Raw genomic sequence first — 26,359 nt, 5'->3', positions numbered from 1 at the left:
AATATTCTGAGTTGGAAGGGACTCACACAGATCATCCAGTCCAACTCCTGGCCCTGCCAGGTCTCTTAAGATAAAACAAACCAGAAAGGAATTCCAATGGCAGCAATTTTTTTTCTCTAAAATTCTTGAAGGAAATTCAAAGCCCTCACCCAATCCAAAGGATGCCTAGCTTATATCTGACTTGAATTTGCTCTTCTTCTCTTTTAATAAGTGTGAACTATAAACTCAAATTCTTTTTGAAGATACACGATTTGGTGTAACAATAAAATTCTTTTTACATGAATCTTTGGTTGAGTTACACTTATTCAATGGGTCAGTCAATAGGACATTGCACTACTTTTATATTTTCATTTTCTGTTAGATGATTTGTGTCAGGGTTCACAACTGATAGGAACCTATCTTTTATTTTTAAGTCTTTTATAACACGGGGAAGAAGGTACACCTATTACTGTATCCCGCAGCCGTAGGGAGGAGAGAAGATCCAGCAGGAAGGAATTGTGCAGCAAGATTGATTTATTTAATTATTTTGCAAACTCTTTTATAGACTTTTTCTTCATAGTCTAATTGGACAAAGGATCAGCCACCCCTTGGGGGTGGATTGGATAAAATCCTAAACATCCATTGTGAAAATATTTTTCTACTGTACCATAAACATAGTTCTACAAGGTCTCAGGTGTTCAGAGTTTATAGAACTTCTGCAAATGTATTCGTGAGAGAGAAAAGTATCTCGTGGGCTTAGAAAGATGCAAGAAAAATTCTTGCTAACAGCAGTATTGTATCCACATACACCTAATTCAATTTTAGCTGTGTTGGCTTTATACTGATTCTAGGAGAGGAAAGCTTTTTCAAAAATCACAATATATGGAAGTAAATGTGAAGCTACAGCATTTCCCAGAAAAAAATGAAATTTTGCTCCTACTTCTGCAAAATGTCACTTTCCACAAGTACTGCCTTTTGCAATTATTGTCTCTCTATGCACAGAAATAAAGAGTACCAAGAGGTTTATGAAAGAATAGCATAGAAAGATATAATATGTGTATTCCCTGTGGGTCACAAATGGCAGTGCCTTGAGGTGCCCCTTTTTAAAAGACATTATTAAACGTATTTTAAAACCACATTTTTAACTGTATTTGAGATGAAGTTATACAACATATCTGTCAACAATCTCATTTACACTAGTTGTAAATAAATCACTATCTGCAGAGGACATTGCTAAATAAGCAAATTGAGCTGTGTGCTTTGCAAATGAAATTGCTACGGAGGGATGATCAGTCAGAAAACCAGGAATTTTATACCTGGGGTGTTTTACACTCTAAATTGTCTGCCTCATCAGTGTTTTTAATGTGAATTACACTCTACAAACTCTGACACTGCCCAGCTCTGGCAGTGCTGAGTGTCCCTGAGTTTCCTTGGACCATCCCGGAATTCTAGAACCAGCCCTGTTTCTTGGTCTGAAATGGAAAAACAAATGTCTTCAACAGGTTGAGGGGACTTTCTGGAGTGTGTCTGGTGGAGTGTTGACTCTGTGTTTCCTGTAGAATTATAGAGAGGAGTTCTCTGGGAATTCTACATTGGCTTTTAATGTTTTTGAAAACTTTAGAGCTCCCGTACAATTTCTTCTCCTGCTAACTGTACAGGAAAATCAATATTGTTAATATTGTGTAATGGATAATTTTGGATGTGTTTGAAACTGGAGCGAGGGTGTGAAAAATCTGATATTTTAACCACCTCCCTTTGCTTAAGGAATGCTCTGAAATAGTGCATTGCTTCCTCTGCTGGGCATGCTGTCATGCTTTCAAAGCACATGGGATTATGCAGAAATCTTCATGTTCAAATTTCTGTATTGAAGTAGGCTGGACTAAAAATCTGAGGTACTTCTTTGCAAGTCTAATAGCTTCTAAATACTTATTCAAATACTGCATTTATATACATATATATATATATATATATATTTATAGTATTGAGAATGGCTGTTAAGAGACCAAGGAATCAACATCAAAATTTAAATATTAGGAAGTCATTCACTAGGAAAACAAAGTTGAGTAATCTCTAGAGGAACTTTAATTCTGTGAGTACTAATGTTGGAATAATATACCTAGTTGCAGAGGTAAAACAAACCTTGACTTCATTATATACTGCACTGGAAGATGAGTTAGAATCTAATCGATGAAGTGAAATAAATGCAATTGTGTAACTTAGTAGGTGCTGAACATTCTAAGAAATATAAAGGCTGCAAGGGCACGCTTACTTTAAAAAAGTACTAGGAGCATTTGAAGTTCTAGGCAAAACTAAACTTGATGAGGGTTTGTACTCTCAAATGTAAAAATGCATTTTACCATGGTGATGTGGTGTTTTTTGTGTATTCTTATAATAATAATAATAATAATAATAATAATTAGTTTGGTGAATAGACGTGTAAAACCAAATCTGCAAAAGGAAATCACAGATACATATCCTGTACTGCTTTCAGCTACACAGGCGCTTTAAAAAAAAAAAAATTAAAAAGTAATTTAAAAGATCAGAATCAGACCTTCAAGATCTAGTCAGAATCCAAGACTCTTCCATTCACCTCAGTACAGACATCATTAATTAGGGGTTATTGCTAATTGTCAATGGTGAAGAGTGTGGCTGTGTGAATGCTGGCATGTGTCCCATATTTCAGGCAGTGCAAGTTTTCCTTTAACACAGATTTCCTGGGCTTTTCATTCAAGCAATCCTGTATTTGACCACTCCGAGGCATTGAAGAAGCTCTGCCAAGGAACCCCAGTGGTCATCTGGGGAAACTGAGGCAGATGTGAGCAGGGACGTGGCATAGACACCAGAACACAGGGTACAGAGGTGGTGGAGGGATGGTTTCTGACAGAAAAGGGTGCAGCCAGCCACAAGCACACAAGGTAAACAGTGTTGTTAATCCTCTTAGTTTTGATAGTGAGAAGAGGAAATTAATTTCTTTGGTTAGGAAATGGATTAGGATCTGATTAAGTAAACAGTGAGATTCCTTTGCTCCCCACTTCTGCCTTCCTAAGATAAAAATCGTCTCACTGGGAGACACAGGGGAATGTGAGAATTATCCACACAAGTATCAAAGGCTTTCCAAAAATATGAGCTTTTCCTGTAATTCAATAGGGAAATCTTCTAAGATCGTATAATAAAACTAGATAGACAAAAAAATTACACATGAAGATTGCCTGTTTAAAGGGAATTTTTTGTTAATGTTGTTGAACCTGTCCTAGAATGGAAATAGGATGATTAGTTCACAGGTTCTCAAGGGTGACAACCTGGCAACTGGAGTGAAACTGGGGAGGTTTTACATCTCAGGAAAGATGCAGATGATCTATTAATTTCAGTCTCAGCTCTAAAAACAGATGACTTTCACTTTTTACCACTCCTGAGACATAACTTAAGCCTTAAATCTGTGGGGATATCTCCACTGCAGAACCCAGAAGCTGCATAAAAACTGAGGGACCAACATCTTCTGCGCAGGTCAAATTCTCACCATGTCCAGCTCTGCATCTGAGTGATATTAAAGGGATCAGGTGCTTCTTTTCCCCTGGTCATACCCAGAGCAGGGAAAGAAGAGTGCCTGTGAGAATTTGGAGGAATGGGACCATGAATTTAGGGAAGAGAAAGATCAGGAGAAGTACAGTGCTACTGGCATGGTTAGACATGAACACTAAGGATGTTTCCCCTCTCCAAGTAACCAGCTGGGTCCACAATGGTCAGTAATAGCATCACTTAAAAGGAAAAAACCATAATTTTCAAGCTGACCCAAGAGCTGAATTTTTTGTCTTGCCAGTCAAAATTTACCTTCTTATCTCTGGATTTCTCTAGTGCTACACAAGTGTCTTGGAGTGACTTTATGACGTTGTATCCCATATGGCTGTTCTATGCCCAGAAATTAATTTTGTGCCTTTCTATGCCTTTAAACTGAGCCTGAGAGGGGAGAGAGGAAAAAAAACGAGTGAACTCTTCAAAGCAGTTTGTTTTCAAGGACACAGAGATGCACAGAGATACACTCTCTGCATTCAGTGGTGGCGAGAGAGAGGAGCGTGAGGAAGCACTGCTTGCTTTCCACCACCTTTCAGCTTTCTTTTTCTCCAGAGGGAGATGGAGAGTTGAACTTTTTGTTTTCCTGAGATGTTGGTTTTTTCCCTTCTTCTTTTTTGGACTGTTTCAACATCAGAACATATCGGGACTTTTTCCACTGAGGCAGAGGCCCTGGAGGAGGGCCCACCCAATCCCAGCTCTGAGGAGGAGGAGAGAGCCTACCTACAGAAGGACTCTGAAATTTTCCCAGGTTTTCTCTCCACAGTGAGAGGTTTTATTATTTAGCATTATTATCCTTTTTTCTGTGTGTTTGTTAAATAAATAGCTTTTATCTCTTTCACTTTCCTTCAAGGAAAATTCATTTTTTTCCTGAACCTGGTGGGGGAGGGCTGGTTGTAACCTACCTTCTCTCAGAGTATATATTTCCAAATTTGCCCAAACCGGCACAAGAAGACTTTTTTTTATATAACCAAAATCTTCACCAGTGTTGAATTCATCAAGACTGATGGATATGTTTCTTCAGGGAATTCGTCCATGTGTGTCAAACTGGCAGAAGTCCAAAGTGGGTAACTTCTCTAGCTGCCTTGTTTTGCAGCAAAAGAAGGTCTCTAAACTCTCCACTCTTAGTTAACATCCAGAATATTCCAGTGTGTGAACTAATGCCCCCTTTAGAAATGTGGGTGTGTATTTTAGAAAACTTTCTGGATACCCTCAGAGAAGAAGTTAAGCACGAGCTAACCTCAGCTGCTTTTGGTTGCAGAGAGTTTTCAGTTTGAATGCAGAGAGAAAACTCATCTAAAGTAAAAAGACACGCAGCACTCATAACTTCCATTAATCTCTGCTTATAAAGAGATCAGGGCAAATGCAACCTGTAGATGGTGGTGCAGGAAATACTGATGATATATTCTTATGGGAAGGCGTGGGATTGCCATTGCTTGAACTGTTTTCAAACTTAGCCTGCAGACACTCATTTGATTCTTTGATCTACATATTGTTTTCTTTACCTGCCCACCCGAGACAGTTTGCTGATACCACTTTGATTGCATAGAACAGTCAGGGTGTACAAGCTTTTAGAAGCATCGGTTTTTAAATTTCTCCCTAAGTTTAAAAAGTTTCCATGATAATGTATCAGAAAGCATCTGGTGAAACCAAAAGTTATTTCAAAGCTTGTTTGGTCAGTTCTGCTTCTGGCTTATGTGCCCAAGAGTTTGGGCGACCTTTCCAAAAAATCTCTCAGCCAAGTCTTGCATGTTCAAACAATGAACTGGTGCTGTAGTTTGACATCTCTTTCCGTAACCGGAACATATAACACAATCTCTGTCAACACAGTACTTGAGAGCACACTGCAATGTGACCACATGTGAATATGAATACCAATCGTACCCATATTGTGAACCAAATTTTGCCATCTGGTGCAGCTACACCTCTTTACTGAACTGAATAGGGGAGAGAGTGCGTATGTCAGGCAAAAGAAGGAGCACTAATTAATATTCATTAACACTCATTACTTCTTCTCCTGCATGTTGTTTGCAAATGGATTGTGAAATTCACCACTAAGAGTTATTCACAAATATTCATTAATTTCTATGTGAAATTTTCTCTTTCATGTCTAGTGCACAAAGACGTTGCTATAAATATTCATAATTCAGAATGCGTTGACTGGTTGCATAAGTCGTATGATGTTACTTCTGCTTTCTTCTGGTTAATTTATGCAAATAGCAAGTACAAGAAGAATGGCAAATTTCAAATGTCAGAACTCAATGTGGAGCTCGGGATTAGCATGTGGGAAATAGGCTTTTTTTTCTTGCAAACATGCCTTGAAAAAGAACAGAACAGAATTTTCAAGAGCATACATGTAATTTGGAGTATACTTCTAGGAATATCAATAGGCTGTTTCCTAAGTTTCCTATGGGATTTTGAAATCTAATTTGAATATTTATGGGAGGGGATATGTAATACCTGAATTTGAAAGCAAGTTTCTGATTTTTTTTCCTGAAAAGTACCTCTGGAAAAAAGACTGGGGTTAAAATTGAAGAAAACTGGAAAGTTGTAGACACAGTTATAACAGTACGGAAATTACCGGGGTAAATGTGGGTACTCTCTAGATGGAATATGGTGGGTTTTGTCAGCTGACAAATATAAGCTGTTAACCAAGGGAGGTAAAAGAAGCCAGCAACCATGGCAAAATCACTGTTCAGAGGTAACACTGACTTGGACATCCTTCTCAAAGTTACTTGACATGTAACCCTGACGTGAATCTCCACCCCAAAATCACCTCAGATGTAATACTGACATGGACATCCATCCCAAAGTTACCTGACTCCAAGGTACAACCACCTCTCACTGATCATGACGTACAACTAAAGTCACTCAAGCTCCACCTAATTGTGAAGAAAGAGTATAAAAGCAACCCGAGAATGGAGAGAAGTCCCAGCACAGCTTCTGTGATCAATGGACGGGCTGAACCTCTCTCCTCATCCATGGGAACACACAACACATTATGTTGTGTGAGAAGCACAGTGTAATCCCATTAAAGATTGTCTCAAAGTGGCTTTTGCTGGGGATTACAGCTTGTCTGTGTATTGCTCTGAATACATTTTTGCAGTAAGACTCTATCACCAGCAATCCTCGAACCCTAACCTGTCACAATTTTATTAACAAAGAGTGTTATTCCATAAGATCTCAGGAACTGGCAGCTGCTGGCAGTGGGGAACACACTCCAATAAAGGTGTGGAGACCTCAAAAAGATCTCTCTGTACTCTGCTAAAATAAATATAAAGTAATCTGTTTAATAAATCCTAAAGATACCAGCAAAGACATTCAAATTCTTCATTTGAATCCTTCAAATTCACATTCAAATGTGTTTTCTTTAAACGTTAGGGCTAACAGCATTTTTCAGGAGAATAACAGAGGTGGATATGGGTGAAGAGACACAGCCCAGGTCTTTCCTATCCTAGGTAAGAACACCAACCTGTAGGAGGCCATCAGGTAAAAGGAAGGTGAATAATTCCCCCTCTTTACATTCTGTTTTATTTTTCTCCTCGTCTTGTTAGTCTTAGAATATTTTTAGTATTGTTGTTAATATTATTGTTATTTTTATTATTTTTAATGCTATTATTATTTTATTACTGTTATTTGTTATTACAAAATAACAATATATTTTGTTGCTGCCTGCTCTGAGCTGCCCCTGCCCCTCCCCAAGACGCTTGCCTATGCCATGTGCTCTGAACTCCTTTGTTCCAAAGCACAGGCAAAACCAAATGTAACTCAACTCTTTAGCAGTGTCTGATTGGCCAGTCACCCTGGGTCTGCCCCCAGTCCTCCACTTTCCCCTTCTCCTAATAAAAGAAAGGACAAAGGGGGAACCCACCCTCTTTGGCTTTGCAACTCTTTCTGCGAGCATCTGTGTGATTCTGTTTCTTTTGGAAAGCTTCTAATTGCGGGAAATTAGGCAAGCTGAGAGCTATATTTCTCCCTCTTTGCTTCTGCTGGTGGTATCAGCTTTGCAGCTACCATTTTGCCACTTTCAGAGCTACTGAAATGCTGGATTGCCCATGCTACCTCTCTAGGCTGTCCGAGGCTTTCTAAGGCATTGAACTATGAGCTTAGCTGGTAAAAAGCTGTACATATACTTCCTCAATATTTTATTATATTTATTATCTTCCTATTTTGAGCTGACAGGTATCTGTATATTTTTTTTCCCCTTGAGGGGCTGTGTAGAGCCCAACCCACAACCTCTAGAAAATTTATGCAGAAGTACAAAGAGTGAGGGCAGACATTCATTGCTGATTGCTGCAATGGATAGGCATATTTATATTTTTATACGCTTTGTATTTTTTATATTATTTCACAGTGAAAATAAAATCTCTGGCTTGTAAAACAGTATCTAAAAGGAAACAGAAAAAAACCAACAAACCCAAGGTGTTATGTGGTGTGATCACCAAATTATCTGCAGATATTTATAAAGATAATATTAATATTACAGAGTGCATAAGGCAATATTTTGACAAGCCATTTTTTAATTGCATTTGCATTTCTTGTATGTTTTCCCAACACTTACTGATGCTACCTATCCTGTATGGTCCAGTAACATATTTCCAGATAAATTTAGATACTTTAACTAAGCAAATGCACTATTATGCTGTTAGAAGGGTACAGGGACCTCTAAGTCACTCTGAACGGCCTATTCAATATTATATGAAGCTCCAAAAGTGTGTTGTTTCGTGCTCTGATAAAAATGATTGAAACTCTCAAAAAAGGATGTTAGGGTTGATATACTTATTTTTGCAAAATTCTGTGGTGGGAAGAAAATTTCACAGTGTATGTATTGTTGGCAGCTCTGTGTACCATAATGATGACAGAATGATATTTGCTGAAAAGAAAGCAAAAACAATAAAAAACCAAACAAACAAAAAACAAAAACCCCCCCAAAACTAAACAAAACGAAACAAAAAAACAGAGGATGTGGCATAGAATTTACAAAACATTTTGGAATGAGGAAAGTGGGAGTGGGAATACGCAGGTTTAAGTAGGTAGAATTTGAAGAAAAATTAATGCAGGACAAAATATGAGGGGTAATCAATGGCTGTGAAATGTCATTGATAACCAGATACTTGCTCAGCCACTAGTGCTCCAGACGAAGCTTGTGATAGCTAAAACAGATAAACAGCCAAATCTAATATTTGTTTTACATTTGCTTATTTTGGCTTGTGTGTTCATGTTTTGTCACTGAGACTCTGAGAAACTCCTGTCTGACCTAAGAAGTATCAAAGCCCTGTCATCCCACCTTGCAAAGACAAGAAACATTATTTCCCAGTCTCTAGTTTTGAGGAGGTCCACATGATTTTAGTTTTCTTATTTGGTTTGGTTTGGTTTGGTTCTGTTCAGGCTTTTTAAGTTTTATGCTGACAAGGCTTTTCTACTAATTGCTCTTTTCTATCACTATGACTACATTTTTAATTTGATGGGGGTTTTTTTAAATATATTTCCATGCATGAATACATATTAACAATCATATTACTGGGCTGGTTACACTTTTACAAATAGCCCCAAATTATACTACAATGCTTGAGCAGTATTATGTTAAGATTAATTAATTGCAGAGTAGGCACAAGAGATGCTTGTTTGTATTTCTGCATACTTTTTTCTTTTCATTTTGTATCCTTTTTTTTTCCTTGCTTCTTTTCCCAATGCAAATTATAAGTCGAGTTGCATGTAATGTCTGAATGCATGTTGAAAGAAAAAGGTATTGTTATTCCGGTGTAAATGTCTACCTTTGCCAACAAATCTAAGAGATGAAATAATGACTCTAAATTCTCAAACATTGCCTTGAAAAAAAGTAACAGGCTTAAATTATAGAAAGAACTAATTTTGACACAAAATCATCATCTCAGAAAACTTACATGCACAAAGACAAATAAAATAATAGAAATTGTAATTTTATCACAGAAATAAAAAAATAATTTTGGTGCAGACGTCAGGAGGTCGTGTTTATCCTCTTGCTCCAAGACAGAACTGCATGCCCTGATGTCTTAGCAGATATATATCTAGACACAAGATTCTTTTTATTTCTTCTAAGGATGGCCACCATAAAATTCATAGTTTTAATTATGGAGAGTCATGGAAGAAATGTGAATGTATTTTATTCTACTTACTTGTTTGAGGAAAATAGCAAATTCAGATGAGGAAGTTCTCTCTTTTCAAGGAGAAACATTTCCCTCAGGGACATTGAAGAAGAGCAAGCACAGGAAAGGTGTTTTGTTTGCAATACTGAGTGAAGTTGTGCTCTGAAACAGAAAGGGAAAAGTGAAAGGAGAATAGTTTTGTTTATAAATTGCTAAAGTGCTGATCACCTTTATTCTGTCTTGATGTCTTGCTTCATAGAGAGAGCACAACTTTGAAGACAAATGAGATAATTAAGAGTCAGATGCTCCTATAGCTCATGAAATTCACTGGTTCAATGAGTATTTAAAGACCTGCAAATGAACACTAGGGTTATAAGGAGATCAAAACAAAACTTTTGCCTCTATAGCCAAATTATAAATATGATTTAGATTTTTATAGCAATCCATTGGATTCATTCAATTGTTGCCTTGGAGCAGGAACCTCCTTTGTCTATATGAGTTCTACTTCTGAAATCAGAAATTTGCTGGTGACACAAAAGTTTTCACATGAGCCAAGCTGTAGGTTCTCATTTTGAAGCTGGAAAACTACTGGCAACTCTAAGTGAGAATTTTAACCAATTAGGGTTTTGTGTGTATGCTGTGTTTGTTTCTTTGTTTTGTTGGATCTTCTTTTGTTTGTTTTTCTTTTCAAATATCCCCAAATATGAAAATCTATGGTGTGCTGGTAATTGTCAGAGATTTCAGATTTTAATTAGTTTATCTTAACTGTTAAAATTTCCCTTGTTTTACGTATGTAATGTAAGAATTATGAATTTGTGTCATGTGTGTTTCTCTTTTGTTTGCCTTAGATACTGCACCCTCTTTTTCAATACTTTTATCAATACAAGAGTTGGAGTAGTCACTATATATGTATTTGGTAACTTAGTTTACATCAAGTTCCTGAGAGTTTAAGAAACCTGATGTTGTTGCACAATTTATAGTATCTTTTTACCTGATGAGAAAGAGACAAGATGGTAAGAGACAAATCATGGTAAATTTAAGGAAAGTTGCTTGAGTAAAAATTGTCTTCAGGGCGGCTCTGCAGAGGGATTTGGACAGGATCAGTGGGATGAGACCAACAGTGTGAGGTCAACAAGGTCCAGTCTTGGGCCCTGCCCTTGGATCACACCAACCCCCTGCAGCTCCAGGCTGGGGCAGAGGGGCTGGAAAGCTGGGAAAGGCCCTGGGGGTGCTGGTGACAGCAGCTGGACACAGCCCAGGGGTGCCCAGGGGCCAAGAGGCCAATGGCCACTGGGCTGTCCCAGTCATGGCGTGGCAGCAGGAGCAGGGCAGTGACCGTCCCTGTGCTGGGCACTGCTGAGGGACCACCTCAGATCCTGGGGCAGCTCTGGGCCCCTCATGTCAAGAGAGACCTTGAGAGACTGGAGTGTCCAGAGAAGGGAACGGAGCTGGGGAGGGGCTGGAGCCCCAGGAGCGGCTGAGGGAGCTGGGAAAGGGGCTCAGGCTGGAGCAAAGGAGGCTCAGGGGGGACCTTGTGGCTCTGCACAAGTCCCTGACAGGAGGGGGCAGCCGGGGGGGTCGGGCTCTGCTGCCAGGGAACAGGGACAGGAGGAGAGGGAACGGCCTCAGGCTGGGCCAGGGCAGGCTCAGGGTGGGCAGCAGCAGGAATTTCCCCATGGAAAGGGTGCTCAGGCCTTGGCAGGGGGTGCCCAGGGAGGTTTGGAGTGCCCATCCCTGGAGGTGTCCAAGGAAGGGCTGGAGGTGGCACTCGGTGCTCTGGGCTGGGGACAGGGTGGGCATAGGGCACAGGCTGGACTCAATGGCCTTGGAGATCTTTTCTAAATAAATGATTCTGTTTCTCTGTGATTCTGTGTCATATCTGTATCATCACATACATATACTATCTGTATCTACTTATATGTGTATCTATATATTTATCTGTATCTGTCTATAACAGTATTTATCTATATATCCTTGGTATAGCCATATATCTCTCTCTGTATATCCATATCTGTATCTATATTTATATGTCTGTCTGCCTGTGTATCATTTCTTTCTTTCTTTCTGTCTTTCTTTCTTTTCTTTTTTTTTCTTTTTCTTTTTCTTTCTTTTTCTTTTTTTTCTTTTTCTTTTCCTTTTTCTTTTTCTTTTTTTTCTTTTTCTTTTTCTTTTCTTTTTCTTTTTCTTTTTCTTTTTCTTTTTCTTTTTCTTTTTCTTTTTCTTTTTCTTTTTCTCTTTTTCTATCTTTCTCTTTCTCTTTTTCTTTTTCTTTTTCTTTTTCTTTTCCTTTTTCTTTTTTTTTCTTTTTCTTTTTCTTTTTCTTTTTTTTTTCTTTTTCTTTTTCTTTTTCTTTTTCTTTTTCTTTTTCTTTTTCTTTTTCTTTTTCTTTTTCTTTTTCTCGTTCTCTTTTTCTTTCTTTCTCTTTTTCTTTTTCTTTTTCTTTTTCTTTTTCTTTTTCTCTTTTTCTTTCTTTCTCTTTCTCTTTCTCTTTTTCTTTTTCTTTCTCTTTTTCTTTTTCTTTTTTTTTTTCTTTTTCTTTTTCTTTTTCTTTTTCTTTTTCTTTTTTTTTCTTTTTCTTTTTCTTTTTCTTTTTCTTTTTCTTTTTCTTTTTCTCTTTTTCTTTCTTTCTCTTTTTCTTTTTCTTTTTCTTTTTCTTTTTCTTTTTCTTTTTCTTTTTCCCTTTTTCTTTTTCTTTTTCTTTTTCTTTTTCTTTTTCTTTTTCTTTTTCTTTTTCTTTTTCTCTTTTTCTTTTTCTTTTTCTTTCTTTTTCTTTCTTTCTTTTCTTTCTTTCTCTCTCTCTCTCTATCTGTATAATCTGTGTCTATATCTATAATGGCATTTCTTATTCCACTGCCAGTCTTTTATTATATTACTGTATGACACAACATGGCACCTGTAGAAAGAATTTTGCTCCAAATTTGTCTCCAAATCTCTGGAAGGTTTATCTGTGTGTCACACAATTGACCCTTAACCACCTGCAAAACCCAGCAGTGGCTCACATCTCTAGATTCTGTCTTTGCTAGATCTAGGTGGTTTTCATGTCTATTTCAGTCAGTCACACAAAGCTAACAGTGCATCATAATTCTGTTGTTATGCCTTGTCTCTTGTAGTAACTGTACATGTGCTATCTATTTCATACAATCTTTGCTCCTGCTGCTATAACTTTGTATTAATAAACAAGGGACACTTAATATTATTTATTGAAAATATATTTGTCTGTTTTGCTTCTAAAACTGGATTGTCACCATGATCAGTGGGCATTTTCTATGCTCTATCCAAGATGGAATAGGCACAGCCTTGCCAATGACATTCTTTATTGGGAATACCACTTATATTTAAGAACTGCCTCAAAAATTGGTGCTAATGTGTGTCTTTTACCAGTACTATTTAGACACAAGAGTTTTTGCACCATGTTAGGACTGTCAGCAGAAATTTGAGAATCAGATTGTGAATCAAATGACTGATGGGGTTGTGCTTTTGTAGCAGGGGGAATGAGTGAAGGCCCTTCTTGAGTAATCAGACTCTGGGGCATACTCTGGAAAACATTCTGCATTTTTAAACGCATGGAAAACTTTCTACAAAAGAAAAAATGAAGTGAACAACAACAACCACCAAAAAAAATTCCAACAAACAAAAAGAAAAAGGATCTCCAGAAAACTGCTTTTAAACTGTGAACATTTCTGAACAATAAGGAAATTAAGTAAGGAAAATGTATATAGTATCCCTGGTTTTGATTAGAACTTTTAACAATACCTTAAGTAAAATAACCCTGTAAAACTGTCTGTTTTATTTACTTCTTGTGATTAACATGTAGCTCTTATCTGTAGCCAAGGAATCAAATGGTGAAATAAAACAAAAGATGGTCTTGGGAAAGCACTGTAGTTCACTGAATAGTGCTAAGGGAAATTGTAATGAGAAAACATTATATTTATAGCAGAAGTTACATGACTACTCTGGTAAATGCATTTGTGCTTGAAATAGTCCCTTGAAGCACTCCATCCAGCAAGCTTTGAATCCCTCCACTACCTCTGCAGGAGCAGTTTCTGTCAATAGTCACGTAGTTTGTGGAACCACCTTAACAATATCAGAACTGTAGGTTTTTCATTTTTGGAACAAAAGCATTTGTCAGAAAATATACAAAAATAATATATATGTACACCTGACCCTGGAAATAATTGCTGACTTCCTAGATGGAGAAATGTGCCAGTTGCAATCACTCCTGACTTTTTCTGGCTACATATTGACCTCCAGAGCTTTTAAACTATTGCTCCTTTCCTAATCAGACTGTTCCAGGGTTCCCCCCACTGTGGTGTCTCTCAATGAGGTGAAATGATTCAAACGTGTGTTTCATCCCAAATGTTAAGAATTTTGAGTTTTCCATTACTGAAAGACTTCTTGGTTAATTTTGGGGGATTATTATCTGCCTGGTACAGCTTATTCCTGGATAGAAATAACGTTGCTTTCCTCCCACATAAGTTTGTTTTTTAGACTTGTCAGTAAAACATTACAAGTGGTAAAAAAAAAAAAAAAAGAAAACTTGAAAAAAACACGTGATTTCTATTACTGAAAGAAATCTTCTTCCTCCTGTGCTGACACTTTGATTTTCTGAACTCCCTGCAGCTTTATTCAGGCCATGTTTTAGAGAAAAGGCAGAACCTCAGATTTTTTATTTCACCTTTGGTGCCAGACCTTATACATGTGCACCTCTGATAATCATATCAAGCACATTGTTCAGTTTGTTAAACAACATTTTACCAACCAGTGTTTGACCAGAAACAGAGCAGCCTTTGTTCTCAACATCCTGGCTAATGTGTCTGGGCCTTGTAAAATATAACTTGGTATTTTTTGATTTCTTTTTTCAGATGTTGTTATTTCACCAGATTTTTCTTGGATGCCGAAGCCTGGTCAGAAGATAAAATTGTATCCTGATTTGCACATTAATTAACCCAAGCATCCATGAGGGTCAATTTCTTGAGGAAATTGAACTCGCTTTTTTTTTCCCCACAGCTTTGAATGTTCCTGTTATAAGTTAGTGATAGCTCAAAATTCTAAAGATATTCCAAAACTGAAAATAAAAGTATAATATTGGGTTTCTTGTTTACGTGGATTACGTTTATTAGTCCTGGAGTGTGGGGTCTCACCATCATTCATCACATTCCTTATGTGGAAAAAGATCTGAACCCATGTCACCAGCAAGTATTTGGTGTACCAGCATATTTTTTGACTTCTAAATTCTAGTTTTTAAAATAATTGTTTTAATGGCTTTCATGTGTTACTTTTTTTTGGTTGCAAATATTTCTCTTATTAAAAGAAATCCATCTCACAAGATGAAGGGGTTTTTTAGGTTGGGTTTCTTTGGGGTGTTTTGTTCGTTGGTTTGGTTTGGGTTTGGTTTGGTTATTTTGTGATTTATCTTCATAGCATAAATATCCACATCTCAAATTTTAAATCTAGAAATTAAAGACTCTCTTTCAGGAAGGTGAAAAAGCAGAATAATGTAAACCTTTGACCAGTACTGTGGGGACTGCATTCTCCATAGTTTGTTGTTCTCATACACTCCGTAGCAAATACTCACAAGACTTATTCTCCGCTACTTCTCATTACCAAGTAGGATGAATCTAAAACTAGAAACTTGTTCCCACCAATGGCTGAATTATCTCTCCAGGATTAAATTTACAGCTCATGTTAAATCCTTCACCTGCAGAAAATAGAAAACCCTCCTTTTTTATTTTATACCAGAGCCTTCTTCCATTTTACCTCCAGGTATCCAGGAGGAAAACAACACAATGTTCTTTAAAAATTAATTATGATGTATCAAGACCCTTGAGAGCTACTGCTGTTCATGGCTTATTTCACCTAATCTCTTCAGTTTATAGCGCTTAATTTGTTCATCTTTAGGCTTATTTATTCAATTTAATATTCGGAATTGAAACCTGTACCTGGTTAAAAATTTTTGACTCAAACTCTCAGTATTAAAAAAAATTGCTGAAACATTTTATTGTTGCTGTATCATAGATATTGAAGTTTATCCAGTCAAGGGCTCTATTCCTTGTAATATTTATGACTCTGGGGAACTCTTGTATCCACATTTCCTATAACTGTGCTTTGATGAAAGTAAAAAGTTATAAAGTTACATGTAAGGAGATGCTTTTAGCTATGATATTGCCATGTAAATTATTACATAATTCTACAATGAATGAGATTTTTTTTAAATAGGACAGTTCTAGCAGTAGAAGAGGAAATGTGTGATTTGCCAGAAAATGGTAAAAAAAAATTGTTCTTTCACTGACTGAGAAGGGAATAAAAAGAGACTGTGAGAATATTCTAGATAGCAGCAAGGTACTGATTCAGTGGAAGGTAATATCCTAAAAGTATTTTTTGTGTAAAGATTATTAGTATAATATCATTACTAGTGCGCTTCGCTGAGTGCTAAATTATTTTACCTTTTTAGAAACTATTCTTTAAAATCTTCATGAAGGTCAAGACAGTGTAAATTACGAAGTACTTTAGTATCATTTTTCTACCAGGCATTTTTCCACCAAGTATTTTACTCAGCTTCTTGTCAGCTTTGAATTCCACAAGGAAAAAAAAAAAAAAAAAAGAAAAGAAAAAAAAAAAGAACAACCAAAACCTCCTCAGCTCATTAAGAATAAGTAAAATTATTTGCAATTATCTTCATGATAGGATGGTTTGATTTTATGTAGATTTATTTATCTAATATGGTTAGATTTTCTGTTCACATCAGAGCTTTTACCAGCTGAAGAGACCAGGGGGATTTTGTTACTTAACACATTCTCTGATGCTTTGGAGTGCTTGTATTAACCAATTAAACACAGAATTTTGAAGAGGTCAAAGTGATAAAAAACTCTGACATAGAATGTATGAGGTGCCTCACAGGTGGCTCTATCTGCAGCTAAGAAAAGGGAGAAGAAAAAAGATTAAATCACATTTGAGTTCAGCTCATAAAGGAATCATCTTTCTGGTCAAACTTTGTTAATTTGGTAGAGGAGGGGCACCCTCCTCCTGTGGCTGCTGGGTTTCGAAGACTGAAAGTGCTTTAGATGGAATCAAAATGTGCATTTGTAATGAAATCTTGTAAAATGCACATTGATTTAAATGGCTTCAGGTTTTCTGGTCTTCACAGAGGCATTTTCTCTCAGCTAGATCATTTAACTTTATGAACAAAAATTACAGAGTAGGAAGAGCCTCATTCAGCAGATAGCAAGTTACAGATACCAGAATTTTTGGGGCCATGCAAGAGAAAGTTAATTCCTGGTTTAGCAACACCAGATCACCACTTTGTAAATATTCTTAACCAGCATTTACTGGAATTTCCCAAATAATCAATTAAAGCACAATTTTACCTCTTCCCTTAAATTCTGCAGCCAGAGATGCTGGTTTACAGCATCTCAACTGGGACATTTTCCCATGGGTGCAACAAAGGAAAAGTTTCTTCTTTGTTGTACTACTGTGAATCTTACAGAGCCGACTTTAGTGCTGTGAATCTCTCCTTCACTTTGAGTAAGAAATCTGTCTTGAAGGTGGAAAAATAAATTTGTTTCTTGCTCTGATTGCTTCAGCATCTTGGCTGGCTGACAATTCTTTCTGTCGTGACACGTTAGGTTGTTCCAAAAATTCACTAAGGAGATGCATGAGATAAGAATATAAATCCATCAAAACTTGTTGTCCTTCTTAACAATTCTTAACATTCTTAAATAATCTGGTATTCCAGATTAAACTATTATTTTTATCTTAGTTTATCATTCTTTTACAGCATTTATGTTTAGTACAGGCACGGGACTGCCCATGGGTTTCCAATTTGCAGGTGAATTAAGAATGTACATTTCTAGATATTTAAACATTATCCATGCCCACTGTCCCTTAAATTTTAATTATGAATGTGTTTTATGAGTATAACCCATGTCAGTTTTTTACATTGCCAAGTTCACTCAGCTCTGCCACACCTGCAACATCTGGGAGTCACCCAGTGCATGCCCTGGGCCTTTCATTTGTAGCAGGTTCTACCACAGTTAAATGAAATATATCTGCCATCTTTTCATCCCAGATTTGGTGTTTTATTTTCACATCCTGCCTCTCAATCCAAAAAAAAAAAAAAAAAACCCAACCAAAAATAGACCTCTGGAATGTACTGATGTTAATTATAGACAATATTGTAAAACTGTTTAAATCTTTGTAAATTTATAAAATAATTAAGACTGGTGCCTCATCTTGATATTGGTTTCAAGAGCATTATTCCCCTGCACTGAAAAGTAGAATTCAGGTATTTTAACATAATTTGGAGTATACCAAATTTTAAGGCAAGCTTAAAACCTGTGTTAAAAGTTGAAGGCAACTTTGTGATGTTGTCAATCACACCTGACACTGGATAATCCATAATTCTTCATGCAATCCCAAACTGTACTCTGGATATGTCTCTCGAAGCAGTAATATGTCTGAAAAAAAGATTCAGGAAAAGCCTATTGTGGTACAGAAATTATTCTGACATCTACACAGTTGAGCATGCAGTATTGGTACAAATGCAATAATTGTTATGGAATTTTCAAATATTTTCCTGTTCAGAGAAGCCTTTTACTCCTCAAGTCCCTGGTCAAGATGTTTTACCTTTTCTAAGTTTTTGTGCTACTTTAAAAATATGAGCAAAAAAGCTCTTTATACACCTGTGGTCTGAAATTTGTATGTTTAGCATTTCAGAAATTGAATTTTTAAAGTTTGCTAGACCAAATTATAACAGTCTATGAACTCAAGCACACAAATCTCAGTTATTTTAAATAGAAAAGAAAGCCTGAGAAGCACACTGTCATAAAACATTAGTAAAGTTGTTTTTTTCTCTCAAAATAAATGTGTTTGTTTATTTATTTATTTATTTATTTATTTATTGGGCTGAGGGGACTGCTAAGTCCATGTTGCAGAAATAAAGGGGGAAGGTTGTCTCTTTTTTGTTTGTTTGGGTTTCTTGGGGGGTTTTTTGGACATAGCAAGGCTATATGATTCCTTTTTTCAGAGAAGAAATATTGAAATGTTTCCATTTTTTCAGAAAAGTTTAGATATATCCCATGGTTTGTCTTTAGCTCATCCCACTGAAATTGCTCTCTATTGCAGAAGGCTGGATTGATATCTGCTCAGATTTAAATCTCTCCCACATATTTTTTCTTGCTCTGTGTCCTGCACCTTGGTGACTGAATAATTGTGGTTTTGATGAATCTGCTTTGAGGGTGTTCATTCCAGCACTCGACTGAGCACTAAATGCAGCAGTTGCTCACATAATCTCTACAAAGGGCTTTCCCAGCTGAGTTTCTGCTGTAGCCCATGGATCAAACACATAATGTGAAGCACAAAAACAGCAAGAGAGAGCACCAGTGCTTTGTACTTGCTTAAAACAAACCGAATTAACCCATGGGCTGCACTGGAGTACTGCTGGTGTCCTTCAACTGCAACAATTTCTTTGCTAAAATGGTAAAATCTGATGGCTGAGGTACGTAAAACAGATTGCAACAAACATGTGATGTGGGAGTCTGCTGGTGTGACTTAAATGAGTCTGTCAGCTCATTTGGTCTTTAAATGCTGTTGCTCATCTGATTTTTTTTAATTTCATGCAAAAGTGTTGAAGCTTGTGCTTCACGAATTCCACCACACTAAAATCTGCAGGGTCAGAAAAATTTCAGAAACTTTTAGAGCCAAAATGATGTCTCATCTGTTAATTTAAACTTTTATCAGCATGGGGCATCCAATGGTTGATGCCAATCATAAATGCAACTTTTTAAACCTGGGCTTAGAATCCCGAAGAGATTTTGTTCTACTGAACAGAAGTTGTTGCACATTGCCTACATATCTGTATCTTTTCTAAGCTTACAAAATAAAAAAAAATTATACTTTTCTGTAACAAAAAAATCTTCATCACAGAAGTTTCCATACATTTGTGAAATATGTTTAACATTTCAGGGAAAAAAAATGTGAAGTATGATGTGTTTCTCTATTCTTTCCCCTTTTTATCTGCTAGGTTCTCAAGCAAATATTCACAGCTGACTTTGAATTATTCTCTTGCCAATAAAAGACAAAGTCAGTAGTTACCCAGTTTTTCCACAGTTTGAATTTTATCTGTATTTGGGAAGAATACTGGAGGGCCTCTCTTGATTCCTTTAATTTATTTGGGGTTTTAACAATTATACTGTTTGTGAAAAAAGTAGGTATTAAAAAAATCAGAAATAGTCAAGTTATTAGTGTTCCATATATTTTCTGTTTGAACTTATAGATAAACATACTGTGAGTATATGAATATTACTACTTTAGAGAAGAAATATTTGCCCAAAAAGAATAGAAATTTGGGTGTAATAGTGAAGGAAAAGTGTGGAAAGATACAGGCCTCAGTGCTGCGGGCCGTGAATCATCTCTGTGTCTTCTCACATGTAGAGTCATTCTGCAAGAGATCTGAATATTTTGAATAAATCTGAACAGATTCTTCTTTCTCTCCAAATACAATGCCTCATGGACCCAGAGCCAGACAGTCTGTCTCTCATCCTATGATTTCAGAATTATTGATTCCATTCTGCCTTCATAAAGCTCTCAAAGCACTAAAGTGGAAGCATAAAAGAGAGTAAATTTGAGGTGAAAGGTACTAAAGCACAAAGCAAGTGTTGAGGATTAATAACCTTTTTCTGTAATTTTTTTTTTTCCCCGCATTAGACAATGGTCCCATTACCTACTATTCACTGTGCAAAGTCTTCATCTCCCCTGCTAATGTGCTTCTGCAGTTCATAAGGTATTCTAGATATTGCTTTTTGGGCATTATTTTTGGGCATAAAAGCAGAAACTTAAAAGGTATTTGCAACTCCTTTAGATGTAGTTCATTACCATTAGTCACCACAAGTAGTTTCAACACAGATTTCAGTGACTTTCATGAAGTCTGTTTTAACCTTCTGTGCGTCTTCTTTATGATCCAAATTAGTATTCTGTAATCTAAATTGCATGAATGCTCAGAAATACTCAGCAACTGCTTTTTGTCCTTTCCATGTTTACCATTACATCTATTGTTTACCCTCACATGCAAAACTTTTGGTATGAAGAGTGCATGTACAGAGATGTTGTGGACGTGTTTATGGAATGAAAAGAAACCGAGTATTTCTGAAAAAACCTTATTTCTACTTCTGAAAACTGGGTGGCAAAGAGAAGATGGAAGCCTAAATACTGTAAAAACATTAGGTAGTCTGAAAATTAATATCTTGTTAGTTTAAAATATTTTAATTTTAAAAGGGGTGAATAGGAATAAAAGCATGATGACACTTTCAGGAGTATTTATTCCCATTTATGTATTCTGAAGTTAGTAATCCCCCATCACTAAAAAGTGTTTGCTGCAGTCACCAGATTTTAGCCCTGTGTCATTCCCACTAATTATATTCCTTCTCAATTCAAAAGATTTTAAAGATTTTAAAAGTTTGGTGATGACACCAAACTATGAGAGCTGTCAGACGATGGAGCATCTCTCCCATGAAAAAAGCTTGAGTGTGTCGGGGTTTTTCAGCCTGGAAAAAAGAAGGTTCTGGGGAAACATTTTTGTGGTCCTTCAGTATATAAATATGGAGAGAGAATTTTTACCATGTGACAGGGAAGAGGTTTTAAACTGAAAGAGAGTAGATTTAGATTCGACAAATAGTGGAAAAGTTTTATTATGGGAGGGGTGAGACTCTGGAGTGAAGAGTTGTGGCTGCCACTTCATCAGAGTTTTTAAAGGTCAGGTTGGATGAGTCTTTGAGCAACCTGATCTAGAGAAAGTTGTCCCTGGCTGTGGCAGGAATGTTTGGACTAGAGGGTTTTGAAAGGCCTTCTCAACCCAAATCTTCTGTGGTTCTGTGGTCTGTCCAAGATAAGGGATTAGAGGTGCAGAATATTTTTCTGATAAAAGGAAATTTTGGGTGTGACTTTTTAAAAAGTTGTAAAGCAATTATTTTTCATGAAGGTTTCGAGCTCACCCCAGAGTCAATCATCTGTTAAGAGGATATACATCTTGATGGAATTTGAGGTATTTCTGTAGGAAAAGAGAGAGCTTAATCCTGGAAGGTAATTAAAAAACTTTTTATGGTCTTTGAAACAGAAGGAAAAAAAAAAAAGAAAGGGGAGTTTTGTCCTTTGGAAGTTCATCCTCAAGACCTTTTTTCTGAGTCCATTTTAATTCCTCACAGATTCCACAGACACATACATTTATCCAGAGAGTACACACATGCACACAGAGACAATATTGTTCAGTTACTCTTCTCAACCTCAGCAACCCTCTTGACCAAATCCAAAACCCTTGAGCCTCAGTGAAGCAATTATTTTGATTTCAATAAATTACATATAAGATCTCAGGATGAAATATTATTGTAAGGATTATAGAAAAATATCTAGAATGTTCCTCTCTACCTCCTGTGTGTGTACTGATTTCCAGTCACTGATTATATCAACTCTAATTGCCCAGGTGTGTAGAACAGCCAATGTTTCTTTATATTGCTGACTCACTTTTTTCCTGATTAGCCACATCAGGACAATGTTTTTGGATGACACTCCTTATTTCCTCCATTTTCTGTGTTATGGTTGTTAAATGTGACAAATGGAGCTGGAAAACTGTCCCTTACACCAGAACAGACAGAATCTTAATGTGTTTAAAATTTCATATTCGGGCTGGGGATGTGACAAGTGCTGTGACTTGAAGATAGGATGCCTGTAACTGGTTTTGACAATGTTGGAGAGAACTAAAAGCCCAAAACATTTGGGAAAAGCCAAACAACAGTGTGCTAAGATAAGTAATGCTGCTGTTCTCCTCAGAGATTTTATTTTTCTCTGTTGTTCTTGTTGTTGTTGCTGTGACTAATAGTTAAGCTTTTTTCCTCCACCGTCTCCATACCCCTTCAGTGTTTGATTAGGTTTCAGCTGTAGCATACAGAACATCTTTGTGGAGCACTTTCAAAAAACAAAGGCAGCTTTTCCTGAGAGATTTGATTCAGGTCACACGAGTTTAATACTGGAAGTTGGATCTTCTGGCTCCTCATACTTGGCATTTCCTCTGTGGCAAGACCAGAACCTAATGGAAAGAGGACTGTGGAGCAGAGCAGGTGGTGCATGGAAGAAAATGTCCAGGATGTGCACTTCTAGGAGGTTTATTTTTTGTCTGTGAATGGCTTGTTCTCTTTGTCTTCAGTAATTATTACATCAAAGAATTTAACATTTATGACCTTCCTCACACAACAGAAAAATCCCTGTTCAGAGTTTTAGACTCTCAGGTGTGCTACCTGAGAGCAGCAGCTAAATCTGCTTTATATTTGTCTTTTAGAAAATCAATAGCCATTACTGGACGTCAGCAAACATACAGGTGAGGAAATGCCTTCAGTTATCCTGCTCCAGAGCATAAACTGCTTGCCAGGGAGAGATTAAGTTGAAGTTTCCTTCCCAATTAGGTGTGACTGTGGATGTTGCTGCAATGTTTTGTACCTTCCTTTGCACTGTTTGGTGTTTTTCATGGAGATAAAGACATATTTTGGCATTTTCCTTTTAAACATGCCTGGGGTACTTTCCTTGAATCCTATGCACCATCGGATTGAAAGCTCTGACAGCTTGAAGGAACCTTTCCAGTTTGATCAGAATAGTTATAATAGATGTCAAAATAGACAGATTTAGTGTTCTTAGGCATCCTGTTCAGGTAACAACACAAAATTGTCCAGAGATCTAAGTCAGCACAAACACTCAGACCTCCCACGAGAAAAAAATATAGCTATGGAGCCTCCACTAATATAAAAACAGCTTTGGAAGTAATATTAACTAAAAATTCTAGGCAGCAGCAAAATGTAATCTGTCTTCTGGCAGAAATTTCTGGAAGGATGTACTGAAAGGTGGAGGCTGATTTACCAATTTGACCTTAGTTCTGTTGGCCATCTTAGGTGATATATTTCTGACAGTTAAGCGTTCTTTCCATCTTGCCTTATAAAAACAACAGCAGTAATAGCAACACTTTCCAGCACATTATTCCTGATGCTTTCATTTCTGCACTTAGGAAAAAAATCAGCTTTTTTTTCTGTGACTTTAAAAATTATTTCGGTGCTTGTTCACATTCAAAAGGAGCTCTAGAAACATTGTTCAACTGTTAATGTGCCAGAGAATGATTCACTAGGCTTTCTGTAAGAAAAACAAGAATTTCCTAAACTGTGTGTTATCCAATTTTACAGTTTGGGGTTTTTCCTTCACTTCTATATGAACAAAGTCTATTTAATCCCAGTGATTTAGATAAGCCAGGAGTACTAAGCAATGTGTTTCCTTGGGCCTCTTTTAAACCAAGGCAATGGTTTAGGGCAGCCACTGATCTGGGGTCAAGATTGTCAAAATCTTTCCTTTTGCAAAGAAGGTGAAAAATGTCCATTTCAGTAAAAGTTGAGCTTGGATTATCACCACTGCTTTGAAAAGAAAATTTGATGTCAGAATTATCACAATATTCTCCTCTGAAATTATGGCTTTGCTTATAACTTTCTGTTCACCTTTGACAAGATTTAAGTAGACATAACTTGAATAGGTAAAAATTTATCTGTCTGTTTTAAAAAGTTTCAACCAAAACAGCAACAGCAACAACAACAACAACAACAATAATAATAATAATAATAATAATAGTCCTTAACCTGGAATGCCATAATAAATTATTTGCCACTATAAAGCTTAATGTAGAGGTGCTCTTCAAGAAGATGAAGCTTTCTAAAAACCATGTCAGAATTGCAAGAGATTTTATTAATATCTTTTTAATACATGCTGCTGCTACTGCTTTAACCTGAAAAACATCTGACATTGAAGACATTTTCTACCAGCTAAGTGGTGATGTCCAAAGAGGATAGAGTAACTTAAAAAATAAAATACTGTCATACACTTTATGAAGGATCTTGTGAGAAGTAGATACTTCCTATTAAAGGGTCCTGTATTCCAGATAATTAATTCCCTTTAACAGTTATCAATCCTATGTGTAACTTCGGGTGTTCTTTAACTCAAATTGAATATGGCATGGCTGCAAGATAAGTTATCAATTAATTAGCAGCATTTAATGCCAAAATAGTGGCTCTTTTCTGAGGTGTCCTTATGTTCTATGTCTGTGGATACAAAAATGCTGCTAGCGAGGATTTTCTTGCTATTTTCTAAGTCCGTGAGAGACTTTTCTCTCTCACAGAAGAGGCAGCAGAGAATGTAAACAACCAAGCCACCTGCAACCTTGAAAAGTCTTGTTTATGGTACAGTAGAAAAATATTTTGACAATGGATGTTTAAGGATTTTAGCCAATCACCCCCAAGGGGTGGCTGGTCCTTTGTCCAATTAGACTATGAAGAAGAAAGTCTATAAAAGAGTTTGTAAAATAATTAAATAAATCAATCTTGCTGCACAATTCCTGCCTGCTGGATCTTCTCTCCTCCTCCCTATGGCTGCAGGACATGGTAATACACCTTAGGGTATTTATTTTTTTTTTAATATATGTCTTGCATAAATGCATTTTAGCTGTAATTTGCAATGTGAGAATATCCTGAAGTTACTGTGATTTTAGGGCTGCTGCAGGACACATAATGGAAATTTCATACTTAATGCAGATCCAGTTGGCTGTTGCAATACATTCTACAGCATCAGGAAGTATTTCATAGAGCATCTATGGTTTTAAAGAACAGGAGAAGCAATATGTGTGCTGGTGAGTCACACAGGTGCTCACTTTTTACATGTTATTTTTCTTTGGCAGCACTTAATGAAAGTAGAACTAGCAAAATTCATGGCTATGTGATTTTTATAGAAATCTCAAGCTTGTTTTGCCTGTTGTCCGAGCTGAGCATCCATAATTCAGCTCTGATGCAAAGGCCATATTTGTGAAAAAGTGTGGCAAGAAGCTTCAAGAATAAACCCAATTCTTAGATTACACATTTGGGCTCAGCCAGTGATTTACATGAATTTGTTGTTTCAGAAAAAACTCACATATTTTGTAATTTGAGAGCACGAAGTTTATTGCTCTGTTTGGTGGGGATTGTCACACTTGCTTATTTTGATAAATTAAAAACAATCAGTGTTTCTGATGCATACATTTCCCATCCTAGCATCAAAAATACCTTCAGAAGTTTGGGTTGTAGTCCCAGCCTAAATCCATTCATTGTTATTATACACCCATATCAGCAAATTTTGGCTTCAAAAGTTCTTCTTCTGATCTAGAGTTGACCTCCAATGTATTTATAGGCTGCAGCTGTGGCGTGTCTTAGGACTGATCCCTGCTCAAGGGTGTATTTTTCCCCTAATGAGTCTAAAATTATCTTATGAAAATCTTCTGGTTTCAAATTCTTCCTTGAACACAGGTGTCCAGAGTTATTTTCAGACAAATCTTTATGGATTTAGTTCAGTGTTATTAGCATGGCCCTAGAAAAGCCTCTATTTCTTTTGGGCAACATCACATTTTGATGCGATGCAGGTCACTGGTGTAACCAAAGCTCATTACTTGGTGAGGCTGCTGTTAAGAATGGCTTTCTAATTTCCCCCTCTTTTTTTATATTCATGGTCCTCCTCTATCTCTACCACTAGTTCCTCATTGTGTAATGATTCCTGCATTAAACTGCTGCTAACTTCATTAATGGTGTTTAGGGTGGTCCCACATCCACTTCTCCAAACCCAGAGTGCTTCAACCCACCCATCTCCTTTTG

Source organism: Corvus hawaiiensis, chromosome Z, assembly GCF_020740725.1.
Source record: "Corvus hawaiiensis isolate bCorHaw1 chromosome Z, bCorHaw1.pri.cur, whole genome shotgun sequence".
NCBI classification, from domain to species: Eukaryota; Metazoa; Chordata; class Aves; order Passeriformes; family Corvidae; genus Corvus; species Corvus hawaiiensis.
The sequence above is the reverse complement of the archived record's forward strand: the minus strand, read 5'-3'. Positions refer to the sequence as shown.